Source organism: Pinus tabuliformis, chromosome Q (assembly GCF_031772625.1).
Source record: "Pinus tabuliformis cultivar Carrire ecotype Pingquan chromosome Q, CPIR1, whole genome shotgun sequence".
Lineage (NCBI taxonomy): Eukaryota > Viridiplantae > Streptophyta > Pinopsida > Pinales > Pinaceae > Pinus > Pinus tabuliformis.
The window spans coordinates 189,056,502-189,076,479 of record NC_142296.1 but is presented as its reverse complement, the minus strand read 5'-3'; the positions used below and the strand labels follow the sequence as shown (position 1 = coordinate 189,076,479).

At 34.1% G+C, this 19,978-nt stretch overlaps 1 pseudogene; it reads left to right on the top strand.

Moving 5' to 3' along the window:
* The window catches only part of LOC149218851 (uncharacterized), an 89,154-nt pseudogene extending 80,784 nt beyond the window's left edge, over positions 1-8,370 (top strand).
* The last annotated feature ends 11,608 nt before the right edge of the window (positions 8,371-19,978 follow it).

The following is a 19,978-nucleotide window of genomic DNA, read 5'->3' as shown; positions in this document are numbered from 1 at the left end:
TTGTTTAGATCTAGATGTTTCCTATATTGGTTTGTGGTTTAGATATTCTCTCAACCAAGTGATTGTCTGTCCAAGATGGTTTACCTATATTGAGACAACACTACATGTATTTATATGTAACATTAATTTATTAATGAATGTGGTAATCTATTTTTCAAATGTAACATAATTTGATTAATGAATGTGGTGATCAGTTAAAAAAAAAAAAAAAAAAACTATTCCTGAATTTGGTTAAAATTAACTGAAAAAATGCTTGAAAAGGCTATTTTGTCTATAATTTAGACTACTCCATTGATATATACTTTGAATCCCCTGATTCCTTTTATTAAATTTGACTAAACCTTGAACTTGAAAATTGATTTGATTGAAATTCGTAACTATAAATTAATTACCCTTAATCTTTTCCATAAAATTTGCAAAAATATTAAGCATAAAAAGTTTAACCTCGGTCAAAATAATTAATATATACATAAAAAACATAATTATTTATATTAATTAAGACTGAAATCCAAGGTGTAAAAGATAGGAAGTGGGAAATAGAACATAAAGAAATTTAACATGTTAAGAAAATTGCACACTGAGAGACAAGATTAAGTAATTAAAAGAAAAACTAAATAATAATTCAGCCCTGAGTAGCTCAAATAATAAACTAGATATCAAACCCATAAAAGAAGAAATGAACGTACTAATTGAACTAGATATTGAACTAGGTCATGAGCTCAACTGAGGAGCCCTCAACCTCGTAGTTTCTAGTATAAAAAAGAAAAACAATGAATGGACATTAGAAATAGTAAAAGGTGGAAATTAAAACAACTTATCTAACATAAAAGAAATGGCTGGGAAAGGTACTTTAGCATAAACTTAAATTGATCCATGTTAATATAGGTTGTAATGACCATAAAATAGTTATAGTTAATAAATCTCCAACCCTAAAAGGGTCAAGAATCTTTATCAATGAGGATCTTATTTGAAAAGACAAAGCTCAACTAAAAAAATAAGTCCAAAAGTTAAAGGGGGCGAGAAAGGAAGGGAAATGAGAAATCATCAAGAATATTAATAAATGAGGATGTTATCCTGAGAGACCAAGTTAAACTAAAAAAAATTGTCCAAAAGGTAAAGGAGGCAAGAAAGGAAGGAAAATTAACAATCATTAGAAATAGGAAAGTTAATGTTAGAGATAGAGTCTAAAATACAATGATAAATAGTAATTTGGAACACTCCATATCTTTTTCTGAAACTATCATAGTTTTCCATAGCATAAAGGTCCTATGTTAAGTTGGATCAGTAGTAGAAAATTATGAAATTAATTACTAGGTTAAGAAAAAAGTTAGTCACCGCAAGTATTTCAAGTGAATTACTACTAAATTTGGGAAACTTGAAGTGACTGAACTAAAAATGACTAACTTAAATGACTAATTTAGTCTAGGGATAAAATAGACGACTAGCTAATAAGTGACTAAATTAAAAGTGACTAACTTAAATGACTAATTTAGTCTAGGATTAAAAAATAGGACTAGATAATAAGTGACAAAATTATTTCATGGTAAGACTACCCTAAAAGCCACCAAATTTCTACCATATCCATGGGGTCAACAACAATTTGTGGTTCAAGATATAACTAATTTGGAACAAGCTTAGCTCTAGAGCCTAGGAGTTTTTCCCACCTATAATGATTGTGGATAAAGAGATCAATTTCTAAAGCATATGGGAGCCAAACTATCACCTTTCCCACGTGGACTCCCTCTATTGAACATCACAGAAAATATTCATAGATTAGTTATCCTTACTAAAACAAACATTTCATTGGAAATGATAATTAATCCTATGATGTTACTACGTCACTATACTTTTTGACCACACAAATCATATTTGATGTGTACCCATCTTATTTCATGATAAGACTACCCTACAAGCCACCAAATTTCTATCATATCCATGAGGTCAACACCAATTTGTGGTTCAAGATATAACTAAGCTGGAACAAACTTAGCTCTAGAACCTATGTTATTTTTCCACCCCCAATGTTTATGGACAAAGAGATATCAATTTTTTAAAACATGTGAGAGCCAAAGTATTACCTTTCCCATGTTTACTCCCTCTACTCAACATCATCAAAAATCTCCATAAATTAGTTATCCTTATTAAACGAAACATTTAATTGGAAATGATGATTGATCATTACCATGACATCACTACATTTCTGCACTTTTTAACCACACAAATCTTGTTTTGATATCACCATAATTCAATTTTAATAAATCAACAAAAATACCTCAAATAATATTTGGTGGCACAAAGACCTAACAATTTTCATAAATTAATAATTATTTATAACAAGAAATACCTCCCATTAAACACAAGAAAATACTGAAAATTTTATTTAATAAAATTGTATTCCCCTTCAAAACCACACAAGCATTTCATTTAAGTTCCATTCAAGGTTTCATGGATTTGTTTCTTTCAAATATTTTTTTTATTTCCCTAGATTTGAAAGGTTTTTCTAGGGGAAATAAGAAGAAGGAAGGGTGTGGTTATGCCATCGCACATATGATCTGAATCATGTAGTTGAGTTCATGAGATTGGATTGTTCGTGCCTCTAATCATGGTTCTTTGGTTCTACTGCAGGAATGTGGACAAGGTTGGTCACACTACGGAGCGATGGCCCATACCCAATCCCTCCATCTCTCCGAGAGACTTAAAAATAGTTCTAGAGAAATGCAAAGCGACGCTTAAATAAATGAGATCTATCTGGGTGGATCAGAAATGTTAGGAAACTAGGTTATGGAAACGAGAATGGAATGGGCCTCGCCTCAAATAAAGATAGATGTATCAGGGGCACTACCATCCATTAATCAATATTTCTTGCTGAATTATGTATTTTGGCCTGGAGTGAATACCGACTACTAGTGGGGTTGGGAAGGCACAAACAGGTGCCCAAAATGGGGATTCGAAGGTTAAAGCCCATGTTTCATTATGTTGTTTCCATCATCAGATAGGAATCGATGGAGAAGTTGTTTGGTTGGTGCACCTCACACTACCTAGGAATCATTTCTCTATCAGTGTAATCTAAATAAACTATATGTTTTGTTTTCTCTCTTTTCCTCCATAACTTGTATTATGGGGCTATATCTAGTATTCCATGGACAAAAATGAAACCAATGGCATAAGTGATCATTGCCTCCCCAAAGAAGACGATAAGTGCCCTTTTGACACAAAAAACAACCAAGAAAATAAGCAAATAACATAGCAAGAATGCATTGATTATGAAAAGGAAATCAAATATCTAATACCATAGGTGGTCACAAGGTAGATGATCTAGCACAGATGGATTCTGCCCTAAAAATGATAGAGCCCCAAAAAGGACCTCAGATTTGTGTGGACCTAGGCTTTTGAGAGTCCCAAAGCAAAGAAATTAGATGTCGAGGAAATGGACATAGACTCAGACAAGTAGGATTGAGGCTTTGTGCCAGAGGATAAGCTTCTAGATCCCAAACCCACTGAAAGGGTAGCTAGCTAACTACATTTTATCTTTCTTTTTTTAATTATAATAATTACTTATTCTTTCCCATGAGGAACTTGAAAGAGTCTCAAACTCTCCATGATCAGATTGAAAATCAAACCTTATACTTTATTAAACAAAAAATAAAATGAATGTGTATATATACAATAGGATGAGCCCCATGGATAACCCCCAGAGTGGGAAAATAGGAAACCCACGTGAGCTTATAGCTCACAACACAACAAAGAAAATAAATATGCTTTCTTTAGAAATTACCAACACCAACATCCCCCCAATAAGCAAAACATTGAGAGGAAACAAAAAAATGGGTCCCAACAACTAGGCCTAATGAGGTACCCATGTATAACAACAATTAAGCCTCATAGAAAACGAGAAATAAGAAACTAAATAAAAAATAAAAAAAATAGTGAAGGGAGGAGGATTTAAGAGGACCACCCAAAGACTACCTCCTTCACCCCAAGCATCGAACGAAGTTGAAGAAACCTAGGATATGCAAGAGGTTTAGTGAAGATGTCAACCACTTGCACATCGGTAGGTAGACATTGGAGATTAAAAACTCTACCTTGGATCAACTACTAGATAAAGTGCATGTAGATCTCTATGTGTTTGCGTCGCTGATGCTGAACTGGATTAGTAGAGATGTTGATGGATCTTTGGTTGTCATACCAAAGAGTGGTCAGATTCTCTTTTTCAATTCTAAACTCCATCAGTAACTGTCGAATCCAAGGCACTTCTTTGCTAGCCAAGACTACAACATGATATTCAGCCTCGATGGAAGAAAATGGAATTCCTGATTGTTTCTTGTAGGAACAGGCAATAGGAGGTGAACCAAGAGGGTAAAAAAAGTTTAAGGTAGACTTAAAATCATCAACAAAATCATCATAATCATGTCAGTAAAACCTTCCATCTTAGATTCTGCAATATACTTTGGCACAATTGTAGGTATGTGGCAATACCATCTGCAATATACTTTGTCCTATAGACACATTTGTAATGAACTAGTTTTCGTCCCTTGGGAAGAAGAACGATATCCCATGTGCATTTCTTCATCGAGAAAGAATACTCCTCTATAATGGAAACTTCCCATTCAGGTATCCCAATAACATAAAAAATTCTTGTAGATACTCTGAAAGAGTATGATTTGAAAGAGAAATACCAACTATATTTGGGCTGAATATTGTTCAGAGCAGGAGAACAATAACTAAACTAAAATACATTATAGGCATACATTTCAGGTCGCTTCTTCGGGGAATGCTTCTCCTCTCTTGTTCCTGATTAATATGTTCCTGTGTAGGCTGATAAACTACATGAATTCGTGGTTCTTTTCGATTATATTCATCTTCAGGAGGACGATTCTCATCATTCTCTTGATCATCAAGAATAAAACTATTAACACGGCTTACATCATCATTGTAATCTATGGAGAGAGTGGATTATGTTGAGTGTTTGAATTTATCATAAAAAAACACCTATATGAAATGAAACATACTTTGTAATAGGATCAAACAATATATATGATTTCATGTACGTAGGTTTTCTTTCTTCATGTCTTTACATTTCTCATTTGGAATCAAGGCCCATGTTGCACTGCCAATGACTCTGAAAGTAGAGAGATCAAGTTTGACATGACTCCAAGATTCCTCTAAAGTCACATGTAACAATACTTTATGGGGCATCTAATTCTAAATATAATTGGCACAGTTCATTTCTCTGGCCTAGAAGGAGGATGGAAGGCTCTTGGACTGAACCATGCAATTGGCCATTTCTTTCAATGTCATGTTCTTCCTTTTAGCAACACCATTCTGCTAAGGGGTGTAGGGAATAGAGTGTTGACGCAAGACGCCACATTATCTACAAAAATATTTGAATGCCTGACTGACATAATCCCCACCATTATATGTGCGTAGATTCTTGACTTAAAGAGAGGATTTCTTCCGAGAAAAAGCTTTAAAAGTTTTGAAAGTGGCCGAGACTTCACTTTTAAAAATAAGAAAATATACCCAAGATCTGTGTGAGAAATCATCAATGAAGTTAGCTGCATACTTAGATCCTAAAAAGGAACGAGTTGGAAAGATGATAAGATCACTATGTACAAACTTGAGAGGAACAATAGCCCTTAGTGATTTTCCTTTTGAAAAGGGACCTTGATATTGTTTTCCAGGAGCACATCCTAGCAAACCCCATCTATGCATGGCACCTTAGGAAGTCGAAGAACAAGATTTTGAGAATTCATTTGCTACAAATATTTTTAGTTAAGGTGTCTAAATATTTCATGCCAAATCTTACTTAATGGATCAGAATGTACAATAAAAGAGTTACAAGAAGAAGGATATAAACCTACCAGTATATATAAGAGAGAGTTTTGATCTACCTATCAATATGAAACAACAACTTCTAGATATTGTAGTTATTAAATAGCTAAATCATTGGGAGAAACTCAACTCTTTTCCCATCCCGAGAATGGTTGATCCGATAAATAGAAAGGAAAGTTGTAGAGATGTTAGGCACAAGAAAAAAATTCTTGTTGAAATCATCATCTAAATGCATAATGCTTGATCCATGAACATCAAGTTGTGACAAGTCTCTCATTGTAATATGGGAAACACTAGAATTAGATGGAGATGGAAGAAACTTACTGGAATGAGTCATATGATGAGATGCACGTGAGTCAAATATCCATCTATCTAAGAATGCATCTAAATATCAAGAAAATAAAGCATGCCCTCTACCATATGAAGAGGGTTTATATATTGAAATATTATTCTGCTTCATCTCTTCATTGAATGCTTCAAGTTTCTTATAACACTTGGATTCTGGATGTGCTTCTCCTCCATAAAAGTTGTAGGTTTGATTTCACCTCTTCATCCATGGCTTGGAGGAAGACGTTCTAAACTTGGAAGAGGATGGAGAGGGCTTTGATTTTTTTCTCAAGTTTGGAGGGAGGCTCACTACTTTGAATAAAATCCTTCTTCTTTTGAGGACTAGATTTGGATTTTTCTTTGGAGATATGCACTACAAGAGCTTGAGACATTGAGCTAGAAAGAGCATTTAACTACTAAAGCTTAAATTTTTCACTTATTAAGCATTCACAAAATAACTCAAAAGAATTCATTTTAAAATTATCACCAAGTTAATCAATTGTAGAATAAAATGTAGAATAGAATACCTAATATGGACCCTTCATCTTGGATACAATTAGGAAAATGCACTCACTGTCTAATTTGGTGTCTTCACATCATTTCAGTTGTGTAACTAGTGACTAGAATTTGAAAAGATATTCTTCAATAGAGGTATGCTCATGAGGGATCAATGAAGGAAATTCATCTTCCAATTGTAAGGTCTCGAACTCGTTTATTGTTTCAAATAGAGGACCATCTTGTCCCAACTTTTCTTTAGAGTATCACATTTATCAAGATGGAATAGGAAATTGTTTGAACATGAAGCCCAATTAACCCCGTGGCTTTCTTTGTTGTTTCACATGATAAATATTTCACAGAGGAGTGGGATTGGGAATAGGGAGTTAATATCTTTGCAAAATTGTTGAATTATGGTAGGGAATTAGTGCAAATTAGAGCCACAATTACGGTTGGGAGAATAGAAAAATCCGCTCTAGAGGACATTTTAGGAGAAATAGTTCCACATTTGATTTCCATTCTAAGTCTTCCCTCCAGTGGTGGGTCTCCATTTTTTCAAGAGACAACCTCGTTTTGGTTGGGAAGGCTTGCACGTAGAAGGGATCATTTGAGCTCTACTATTGGAGATTCTGGAACTATTCCCTTCCTTGTAAGAGCCTTGCTATAATTTGAATGGAGAATAAAGAGGGTGGTGGTCAAGGCTTTGAGGGATCTTGTTGTATGCACACATAGTAATCAAGTAATTTTAGTTGGGAGTGGAGCACAATTAATAATGAATCTTATAGTTTCATCCCATTATGAGGTAAAGAAAATTGGTGGAGAAATATTGACTTCATTAACACATTTGAAGGACATTCAATGAGAAATAACTAGTTTGGGTAGAATCCCCCTGTTAATCCAGTCAACTAAATTAGGCACGATTGCATTTACGATCATGGCAGCTTAGGTAACTAGACAACTAGGAGTCATCAGAAGGGTCAGAAGGATTCCTTTGAATGTAATTGCTATTTATTTTTTTGATTGAGTTGATAAAAGAAAATAATTTGGCTACAAATATTGTTGACGGGAATTATCTTGGCATAATATCGGTCGATGTTGATTATCTTAGGCATGTTTCTCAAGATGGTGCCATTCCCCTCTTTGTGGAATTGCTTGAAGGAACCAATCCCCAGGGGAAATAATTTTTTTGAAGATGTATTATGCATTTGGGTAGTTGCAGAAGAGAATGTTATTGTTATTTCGGAGCACTTAGTGAGGATACTACAAGGTTCCAATGTTGAAGCAAAAGCTGTAGAAACAAATGTTTTATGGGATCTCTCTAGCTACAAACATTATGTCTCTGTTGTCAAAGCTTTAGGTGCAATCCCTCTACTTCTAGTACTATTGGAGGATGAGAATGATGATGTTAGATAGAAGGAATCTGGTGTTATTGCATAATTCAGTAATGATTGTGCCGACAAACTAGCATTAACAGAGGCTCGGGTCATCCCCATACTTCTGTCATTGTTGCAGAATGAATCAGAAGAGCTCAAAGATAATGTTGTTGAAGGTCTAATCAATTTCTCAAAGGACCCATCATTAAGAGATATCATTTCAAAAGCATTTGATGTTCCTCCATTCCGAGATATACATCAAAGACTTATGAGGATACAACAATTAGATGAGCATACTGCTCACTCTCAAAGGTATATGGGGTTCAAATAATTTACATCCTAATTATGTCTAGTTCATAAACAATTCTGTATAATATGAATATTTATCTTTATTCATGTTTAATGACCAATCAATCCTTTGTACAATGAGAGACATGACTAATTTGATATTCTCTCATTCTTGAATAGAATAGGAAAATGGAACCAATCGTTTCAAAACGCATTGTAGGATATTATATTATTCGGCTAGTGTCACTGGATTCAATTCAGCGACTACCAAAATTTCTTAGTCCTTTTAAACTAAAACCATGACCAATTCAAAAGGTCACCAAAATTATCTACAAGGGAAAAAACTTATCTTTCAATTTAGGAAATACAACTAAAGATAAGTTTCCATGAATTGCAGACAAGGATATGCACTACAAAAAATTTAGCTGTGGAATCTGAAAGAAGACAAAAAATACTCTCTATCATTTCCTTTCATAATACAAGTTCCTAAACTACCGCATGTAACATAATCTTTTTTCTTTATTTCACTTCTCTTACAGAGAACTATAGATGTTCATTCAGAATTATAGAGGTTTTAGCATTGTGTTTTCAAGGGACTACATTCTAGGATTCCTATAGTTAATTTTACATATTGTACATATATGACTAACATTGATGTGCATACCTACAACTCTAACTTAATCATAGTATGCAATGCTCTTGACAAGTCAATATGACTGAAATATTTAGCAACCATCATTTGTTGGCTCAATGGAACTAAGCCACTTCCTTGAAGCTGTGTACAATGTTCTTCAGCATCAACCTGAGCACAAATAATTATGAATGCGAGGCCATTGTAGTGGGATTTTTGCAATATATTAACAACAATATCAACAATTTTTCATACCATAACCTCCATCAAAACATTCTCATCACACTCCCATTTGTTATAATTTTCATTGTGCACTAATACACTATATGGTGGACATGTCTTCCTTTATTTTCTTTTATTGTAGGTACAAGAAAATAACAATAGACTTAGAAGATGCATCGAAGGAATTGGAAATTCTAAAGACATCATATATATTTCATTGACAATGGAGATAAAATTAAAGTAAAAGCTAGTGACATACAATATAATAACCATGTACTTTGGAGTAGATACCTTTATTTGAAAAAATTTCTACAAAAGACAATATAATGAAACAATAATCTTTCATAAGTCATCATTCTATTTACCGTAGATCAAACTCCAATTCTCGACTAGGTGTAGTTTCTCAATTGTTGGTGCCTCTATCAATCCACCACCTTTTCCCCATGGTGAGGTTGATATGATTTAAAAAAACACCCATTTCATGCATGTCCCTTTTCACTGTGATATTTGGTCATCTTGAAGACTTTTCAACATTTTTTTGTTTTGGTTGTTCTCCTCACATTTCCTTCTTTGTACATGTAGTAGCTCACACGTTCTTAATTTCTAGTTTGCGCATAAGTAGCTCACATATTCTTAATTTCTAGTTTACGCATAAGGGAAAGCTGATTTATGTTGATATGATTCGCAATAGGGAAGAATTAATCTCGAAGATATCAAACTGTTCATCACTTCTGAACCTACTTGAGAGTATAAATTCATGTTGTACATAATGAGAGGACAACTCTAGAATCATGGGACTCTTTCCATTATTCCCGTTTCATTGTTCTTTGTTTCAATGAACACTTTTTTTTGTTTCCTTCTTTCCATTGATTTTTAGTTGGAGAATACTTTGTGCATACCCATGGATTGAAGGTCTCACCAGTAGTAAACTATGGTTGAAATTTTGGCCTCTGAGATGGACTAGGCTCTAGCTAGTGAAGAGTAATCTCCTCAAGGTTTTGATGCATGGGAGGGCTCTGTTGGGGCTATAGTTTGCATGTTGAAGGCATAAGAGCAAGAGATACTTGTCTGCCACCATTTAGAAAAACCAATAAGGGAAAAATCTCCAATGATTTTCCATTATTCTCTTTTAGTTGTAGATCCTTTGATAATGATATGAACACTTATTTATGTTTTCTATTGATATGATGATAATCAACAAGATCTTTCATGTATATCTATTTTTGGGTTCTTACACATTAAGTTTGTTTATGTTATTATAATGTAACTAGAGATTTGATAAGGCTTCTAACATAATAGGAGTTGATGGACAACTATAATTTTAACCATATGCATTAAATATTTATATCTATAACGTGCTTATTTCTTTATATGTGTCTTTTACTTTCATATTTAACGAGAAAAAATATTAGAGTTTCAGTTAAAGTTTGTAAAACTCTCCTCAAAGATTTTGTTACTAATAAAACGTATGATATGGAATTTCATAACATATGGGTGAATGCCATCTTCCATTTTTAAAAATAGCCTTTACTCCCTGTGGTGTGGTTGGGATGGTGACTATCCAACAATGGTGATAGCATAAGTATTGTGCAGTTACAAGTTGATTGGCCCTTGTAGAGTAGACTCAAGACGGAATTAATTGCATGCATAATAACTTAGTTAAAAGTAAAACATTGGTAAAGTCTCCATATCTTGAACACTCTTTCAATTTCACCATAGCAATTCATAAGCATATTATATCCTCTATCAATAGATGATTCATATATAGGAAATAAGTATTATTCCATAATAAGCTATGAGAATCTTATTAGTGCTAACGAGTTACCAAATGGTGTGAATGGGGCTACAAAGTATATGTTATGAAACCAGCTCAGAAAAAGATAGAAAAGAGGGATCAACGCCTTAGAATTCAGCCTCTTCGAGGGGGAAACCTCCTTTACATTACACAAATGAGCAATTCCTTGATGATACAAATGAAAAGACCTCCTTTCTATATATAGGAGTCTAAGGGGTCATAACATAATCAGAGCCGACATAACAATAATAATATAAGGGCACAATAATAACAATAGTGGACCTCTATGGGGCACAATAGTAACAATATGGGCACTACATGGGTACATCAATATAATAAGTGGGTTGTACTAATAGCAATGAGGGGTTACACTAGTAGTATAGGGACCTAACATGCCCCTCTCCTTCAAAAAGTGTTGTCCTCAACGATTGAGTAGTTCTTGATGCTTCTGTATAAAATTCTTGTCCTCCCATGTGGAATCTTCAATGGGTAAGTTCTTCCACTTGATGAGATACTATGAAATTGATCGATTTCGTAGCTGTCGGGTTCTTTTTTCTATGACTGCTCTAGGTTCCAATATGATTGTTTGAATTGGGATCTTTTGCAACTTTTGAATAAGTGGCCATACTTCTTCGTCCTTCTTCCATTCATCCCTTGCTTCATTTATCCAATCTAGTTGGATAATAGAAATAGCACAAAACAATGCTTCCAAATCCTCATCCTTGAAGAGTCTTCCCATTCGGTAAGGTCACCATTTTTTAAGTGCATGTGGTGTTGCCAACATTTCCTTCTCATAAATAGCTTGCTTGAGATGTAGCAATAAAAATAATCAATCACCTACATCAAAACCTTTTTCACTACAATGTTGATCTACCTGTTGTTTCGTTTGATTTTGCACCGAAGTGGCGTTATCCTTTAAAATTTGGAGAACTTTTTTTTGATGCTCAATGTGGTCTTTCATTGCTTGAACCTTTTTCTTCTTGATATGTCCTTCTATCTCTAGAGTTTGAGGAGTGGTAATTCTTGCTAATGCTTTACAAGATATGGTCTGATTCATTTCTTCTTTCTCTGGGGTGGGGTCCTAGCGTATATCTTCTTATTTTGATATTTCTTGATCCTTTTCTTCCTCCTCTTCATATTCTATGTAAAATAATTTCTTCTCACCACACTTATGAACTTTAGTGCATTCACTATCACAATTGTAACAAAGCCCTTTTTATCTTTTTTCTTCCAATTGTTGTGGTGTAACCCTTGTAGGTTGTGGAAGGCTAGGAGAAACAACACTTCCATATTTATAGTTGTGAGGGGTATGCTTCCTCGTTCCCATAATTTTTCTTTCCACTATGTCACAATGCCCTTTTACTCTTTCCAATCGTTGTGGTGTTTCTCTAAATAAGGTGTTTCTCTTTGTATCCTCATAATGTGCTATCATTTCCTCCATGAAAATTGACCACATAACAAGTTGTTTACGAGAACAAAGCCCTTCATACCATAAAAATTAATCCGGATCTAAATATGAAGATGTGATATGTACCTTTTGTAACAGTGGTACACCATGTAGATCAAAATATTGCTCCATCTGAAGTATCCAATTTACCAGATCCTTGCCATCAAACTTCTTCATCTTGCTTTTTCTTGATTTTATGACCTCGATCTTGAAACGACTGTAACTTTGTGCTTTCGTATCTTTAAGTTCTGAAATTGTGATCTGTAGTAGCCCTCTGTGTTCTCTTTCCAATGCCTCTAGTTTGATCCAAAGTGGATTCTCCAAGAAAGAGTTATGCACAATCTCCCAAGATGACCTGATTATAGACCTTTCCAGAAGAGAAAACGTGTATGAAGTGCCACGTGTCCCTATTTTGATCTTTGGCTCTGAAAAATATCTACAAGAAACTAAAGTCTGTCCTCTTTTTGTACCTTCTGATGAAATTTCAATCCGATGCTTAGAGAGAAAGTTATGACAATTTTCCCCAGGTCACCTGTTTGGAATGTAATTCAAGAGTCTGCAAAAAGACCAAATTCCTCATATCATATCTCTGCAAATATATCACAAAATGCTCTGAAATTCAGATTCAAGATTCAGGGAGATTTCTTCTCAAATGGGTTTTCTTTTTAGATTCTAAAACATCGTGAAAAAATGTTATAGCGAAAATACCACGATGACCTATTTGGAGCAACAAAACCCTAGAATCCAAAGATCTCATACCAAATGTTATGGTATCAGAACTTAAAGATACGAAAGCACAAAGTTACAGTCGTTTCAAGATCGAGCTACTAAGATCAAGAAAAAGAAAGATGAGGAAGTTTCATGGCAAGGATCTGGTAAATTGGATCCTTCAGATGGAGCAATATTTTGATCTACATGGTGTAACTAGTAGTATAGGGGCCTAATAGTATATTGAGTCAAAACATGAATATTAGTGTTGCAATGCAATGAAAACTCCTTAGTACCAAAAGAACATAAATATAGGGAAAAATAAAGGGGTCTATAGGAAGGTTTTTGTTGGAAGTGTAAACACTAACAAGGAGGAGTACTACATTTTTCTCAAAATATGGATTCATTTCCGAGCTTCACAATTGTTTGTGATTTCTTTGATATCAATTACAATAGGTTATCTAATTGAAACAAAAGAGCTACCTTTGCATAATTCGTGGTGTGTGGAAGCCTTCTCATGAAATTGAAAAGGAATTTTTTATTTGATCATTAATATTGGGTTTCCTGGCTCTAAGAATGAAACTTACATAGCTTGGAGATACCACAACCTAATTTCCCTTTGGATGGCCAGTCTAAGATGCTCAAAGCCTCAAGCACATTCTTTTGGTTTTTCCATCCTTCCAAGTTTGTCCGAGAATGGGTTTAGTTCTTTTCTGGCTAGCTTGACTAGCATCAATCTCATGGAAGATAGCCTTACTATGTGATAAACAACAATAGAATTGTAGGCTTCATGGCATCTTTGGGGAGTGGAAATACACTTTTATTTGTAGGAAAATTAAGGGTGTATTATTTAATCTCATACAACATTGTAAAAGTTTATGTTGGTTTTCCAGCTCCATAATTCATGTGAGTTTGACCATGTAGATACATTTGTGAGCCAAGAAAATGGAGCTTAGGAAGATTCTTGAGTTCTGTAAAGCCTTCATATATACTATGAGCATGAATCCTCCTAGAGATTCTCCTCCATGTTCAACCCAATTGTGACAACCTTAGCATTTAGAAGGTTAACCACAATTGTTGACACAACCATAACTGTTAACCACAACCAGTGCCCAAAACCATAATCGTTAACAACAAATATTGACACAACCATAACTCCACCATCTGGTGAAATTTATGTAACATTTGACTGATGTTTCATCATGTGTGCCAAAGCTTTCTTTTCAAATGTTTAAAGCCTTGGAAGAGAACCACAATTGCAATTATGATCACGTTTAAATGTTTGAATGAATTAATTCCTATGTTCTTATGATAAAATAATCTCGTAATTAAGTAAATGTATTTTCTCAAGGAAAGATAATATCATGAAAGTTGTGTAAGGTACTTTGACAAAGATGATTTCTTAAATAATGCAAATCTTTCTCATGAATGAAAAAGTGAATTTAAGATACTTGTGATTAAAAATATTATTCTATCATAATAAAATGAGTTGTTGGTGAATACATTTTTTGAGGTGATGAAAGTCAAACTGATTAGTGACAGGAAAGACTTTTGCTTGGAAGTGATATTTGGACTTTATCGTTGTTGGTTTCTAAGTTATGTTATTTCAAATTTGCAGTATTTTTAAAATTATTCTAAATCAGGAAATAGATATAAGACCAAGTATGTATCTGAGGTCCCTCAATGACTTTCTCAAACATGTGACCATATTTCCATATATATAGATTTGAATGCATTACTTCCACCAACTATATTTTCCATAGTGTATTGATATAAAGCAAGGTTAATTGAAATGTGTTCCCATGGGTGGATTTTTTGTCCCAATAGAATGATTTTCTGTATAGAATATGAGAAACATTAACATGGATATTGCAACTGTAAATGTCTCTAATTTGAAGTAGTGATAATGACACCTCCAGATCTAATTATGGGTGGTTTAGAATCCTTTAAAGAAAATAAGTGATTTGATGCTTAATCTTGGTGTTGCAACTTACATAAAAGAAGATATTAAACCCTGTGTTCTCAATGTGGTGAAAAAGGTGTCATTGCATTCTTTTTTCCTTTAGCTAATTTGCAAATAATAGTATAAATGTTTTGAGGAATTTATCTTATTTTATATCATTTTGGGGGATATTTTACCTTTATATTATAATTGGAATCCTTCTTATCATTTCTTCTATTTTGTAGGCAGAGAATATGATTTTGGAGAAGGGAGACAATGAAGAGGTATATGTTTCATTTTAGTGAAAAAATTGTTGCACCCTTTTTGTGGGAATCATTTTAAGTTTTTACGTATTTGACATTATCTTGTTATTATTTGTCTACAGGAACTCCCTATTGAAGGTTTAGCTTCTTTTAATAAGGCTATTGTGGAATTGTTGGTGTGATCTAATAATAATGGAAGCAAGGAAGGGTTGTATGTTGTCTTAGAATTACTCTCTGAATTACTTCGAGACATAGTAGGGTGGGGGTGGCAAGGTGAGATGGGTGGTAGAATAGAGCGAGTTATTTTTAACTTTTACGTTTCACAATATTTCCCTTATGAATACTATGCTAGGAAAAGGATATTTGTATCTACGTAGATCGCCTAAGAGATGGTAGAGAAGGTTGTATCATAGATCCCCTTTTTCACACTGCCATTATAGTGCTTTTGTGATGTGTGCATTATGATGATGATATTTTGTGCTTGTGTATGTGGAATTAAATTTACATAATACCCTATTGACCCTTATCCAAGTGAATATTGTCCAAGGCCTTTCGGCAACTGGTTCTCTTTGCCTCGCTTCTACCTTTATTGAAATATATTTCCCTGGAGCACAGATGTTGATTTCTTCTCCAACTGGGGGCAATTATTAGATTTTTTATTATAAGATCTATGTAATATATTTAGAGTTGTGATACTGAACACTAATTTATGTATTTATAGTTTTCTTGCCCATCTTACAATTGAACATTTTTAATCATATTGATGCAAACTAATATTTGTTCTATTTGAAGCTCTTTGATTCTAGTTTGATTTTTACCAAGGAGTCACAAGAACATTTTCAATGATGTTGGGGTTCCATGGTCAGAATACCGATACTATGATCCTAAAATTGTAGAACTAGATTTGAGGGGATGATTACAAACATTAAGGTAAGAAACATTTTTGTTCCTATATCTTTCCATAGAGAGATGATTGGTAAATTCATTGTTAATTTTTTGTTAGTAGACGAGACTGATAGTTCCTCAACTTCCTTAAGCCTGCACTAAGTTGTTGTTTTGTGCTGCTTCATGGTTGTGATCACAATTTAGATGGAATTGATCCAACTCCTAAGAAGTGGGACATGAGTGTTGATGTCATTCAGGAAAATAACCTTACTGCTTTATTTGATGTTTCTTATCATGTTATTATTGATATGGGGTAATGTTTACAACCTTTATATTTTGAATCACTCATTTTATATTATTTTTTTATTTCATTTGTTTACATTTTTCTATATTGAAAAATATATTTTTTTTATTTTTTGAAAATATTTTTTTTAGTTTTTATTGGTCCTTCATTTTCAAATATTTATGATTGCATTGCAAGTTCCCTCAGAATTTAATTATCAATATGAGAATAATGAGAATATCATCAACCTGTTGATTCTAGGATTCAAGGGTCTACCAGGACTTTGTATGATTACCAAGATGCAAGAGTCTATCAAGACAATATAGGGTGACAATGGAACTACTAACATAATAAACACTATAAATTGTACTATTATTGATATGCATTTGATAGTAATCTAAGTTGTCATAACATGCTATAACAATAGCCAATGGAAATAAGGGGTTCATATGGGCTACATTACTGTTGCTCCGCCTATTCTCCGACCTTTCCCTTGTCATGCAAATGAGCGAGGAGAACTTTCACTTGAGAGAGTATGAAAGTTGTAGGTTTTCTTGGAGATTCCCTTGGAAATATTTGTGAATTCTAGCTCCAGATATGACAATAGATCATTAAGAAGGTCTATGAACTTTGTACATCAAGACGGGAGGCCAAAAAAGATCAAATGTGCCACATCATGTCCAAAGTGTTCTTCCTTTAGGTAAGTGTCTCGTGTTCCCAGGACCATTTATCAAAAAATTTGAGGGAGGGATACCTTCCAGACTCTTTCATTTTTCCTCCTATTGTGCCTCCTCATCCAGCCTAGCGACCTCCTGTAGGCTTCCTAAGTGATTGCAATTGAAGGATGACTGTGGGTGTTTATTGCCCACTTTGAAATAAGGAGGATTTCCTTTCCCAAAGACTGAATTCTCAATGTATTCATCAATATCTTATCCAATGTTTGAGCTCAAAGGAACCCTTCTCTCTCGAGGGTAACCTACAGTCCCAGAACTTGGAAATTTATTTCCATGGACAATGGGGGTAGACCACACTTCTTCATCAATTTAGCTCTGACCTCTTCTACATAATGATTGGGATGTGCCTTTCCATGGATGTGGGAGGGTGAGTCCAAATCTTAGCAGAAGATAAGCTCAAATCCATGAATAGCACTAGGCAAGGAACTTCAACCACCCAACAGAGATAAGCAGAGGAAAAAACCAACTACAATGAAAGAAAAAAGGGGTGGTATGTTCACTTATGACCTGAAAAATAAAACTTGTTCATGTTTTTCTCCATAGATGAGGTTTATTGTTAAATGTTATAATTTGATTACTTTTAGGGAGGTGGGTGTGAGGAGGGTATCTTCAACCTTAAAGGATATCAACCAATAATGAGGTGGAAGCCTTGGAATTATACAAAGGTACACTAATCTTAAAATATAAAGGGGTCCATAAAACTACAATGGTGGGGACCCCTCAATAATTCGAACATCAATGTATCAAAAGGATTTTGAAGAATTTCAGTCTATATAGGCTAGCATAAAGAATTTTAGTAGAGGTTAAATACTTTGAAAAAGAATTGATTTTTTTGATGTCCCATGAAAACAAATCAAGGATGTGGACAAGTAGACTAACAAGGGAACTAGGTTGTAGATGGGTGTGTGATTCAAATGGGGCCCTACTATCCATTTATCCCCATGAATGAATTTGAATCTTAGGGCGAGCCCTCATTTAAACACAAATAAAATAATGTAAAGTTTGACACAATAGCAAGTTAATACACCAATATCACCTCTTACAGTTCTTCCTCACATCTTTTGCATGGGTTTTTATGAAGGCTACAATGGGCGAGTAAAGTGTCACTTGTGTGTTTATTTGGCTACAAATTGGGATGAGGACTGTATTATGCTCCCTTGCTTTGGTCTTTTACCCATCTCCAAGTGCAAGAAATGGGTGTGTGGGCTTGTTCTATAGGGAATTGGGATTTTTGTTTGACTTGTTTGTCTCTGCTTTAGACATTTACCTTTAGCGTGAGCAATGGACACAGAATGGTGGTTTGTTGTTTGTTCAAATTTCTACGATTGTGGCAATGGCTCACCACCATTGCAAGAGTGCTCCTTGTGAATTTTATGAGCATGTTAGGTTAAAACGAGGAGTGAAGCACACACAAAAGATATAGTGGAGGTGCAGTGTATTATAACTAATTCCACCATTATTTGATGTAGTGTTATGATGTTACCATTCCTACTAAGCTTCTATTCTTACAAGTGACATGGAAAAGCTTTGAGCTTCAGAGAATTTGGTTTACCTTCTGTAACATCCTCATAATGAAGGAAATTTTTTAGTGGGTTACTTTGAGAAATGGATTGCGTGGAAAAAAATTTAAAGGAAGAGTCTGAGAAGCATTTTCTGAAGAAAAATTGTGTTAGGGACTCTTGTGCAATGGACACAACAATCACATGTTGGAAACATGGGATTGTTAAAATATTGGTGCATTCATTGTGATTTACAACATGATGTATTTGGACTTCAATGTACATGTATGGTCTCTACAGCATATGGTTGGAAGAATTGTGGCCCATTTCAATTTACTTCCAGAAATTGTGTCATATCCCCCTCTTGAAATTGACCTCCTCATGAAACTATAAAACAATAGTGGAAATAATAAAATAAGATTAAATTACATCATCAAATTTTGGAGAGAAAAAACAAAAAACCATTTTTTCAACTTGTATTTTCAACTTATCTCTCTATGGGTTTACTCAAATTTCCAGTAGCAACACTCGTTGGATGCATAATTTGATTCCTAATTCAAGGAGTACCCATATTTCATACTTTCAATGGACCCTGCTACATGAAAAATGAGAAATACACGAAAAATGTGATTGTAATCACATTGTTTCATGCATTTCTCATTTTTAATGTAGCAGGGTCAATCGAAAGTACGCAACATTGGTACTCCTTGTTTGAGGAGTTCAATTTTGCATCTAGCGAGTACTCACACTCGAAATTTGAGTAAAAACCTAGGGAGATAAATGAAAATGCGAGTTTAACAAGTAGTTTTATTATTTTTTTATCTTTTAATATTTTTACTTTTTTACTCCAAAAATTGTGAATCATCCCCCATGGTTGACATCATCATCTTGAATCCTACTGGTTCTGTTGTGCTGTACAACAACCCCCCATTTCTTTAAAATTTTACAAAAAACTTTAATTAGAAATGGGTCCCTTTTTAATAAACTTAGAAAATTACTAATTCAATAAAACCAATTGCCTGACCTTAATCATCCCACACAAAAGGCCCTATGCAATAGAGTTATTACCCAAAACCTTTTGATAAAATGTGAAATAGCCTAAATTGAAAAATCATCATAAGCAACTCTGATGCAATAAAGCAATCAAAGATCGCATATCGTAATGACAAAAGGATGCACTCAAAAAAGGTCCGCATTAAACCTCTGATCTGATAATGTAATCGTAATCAGGAATCAGAGGTATCATGCAACAAA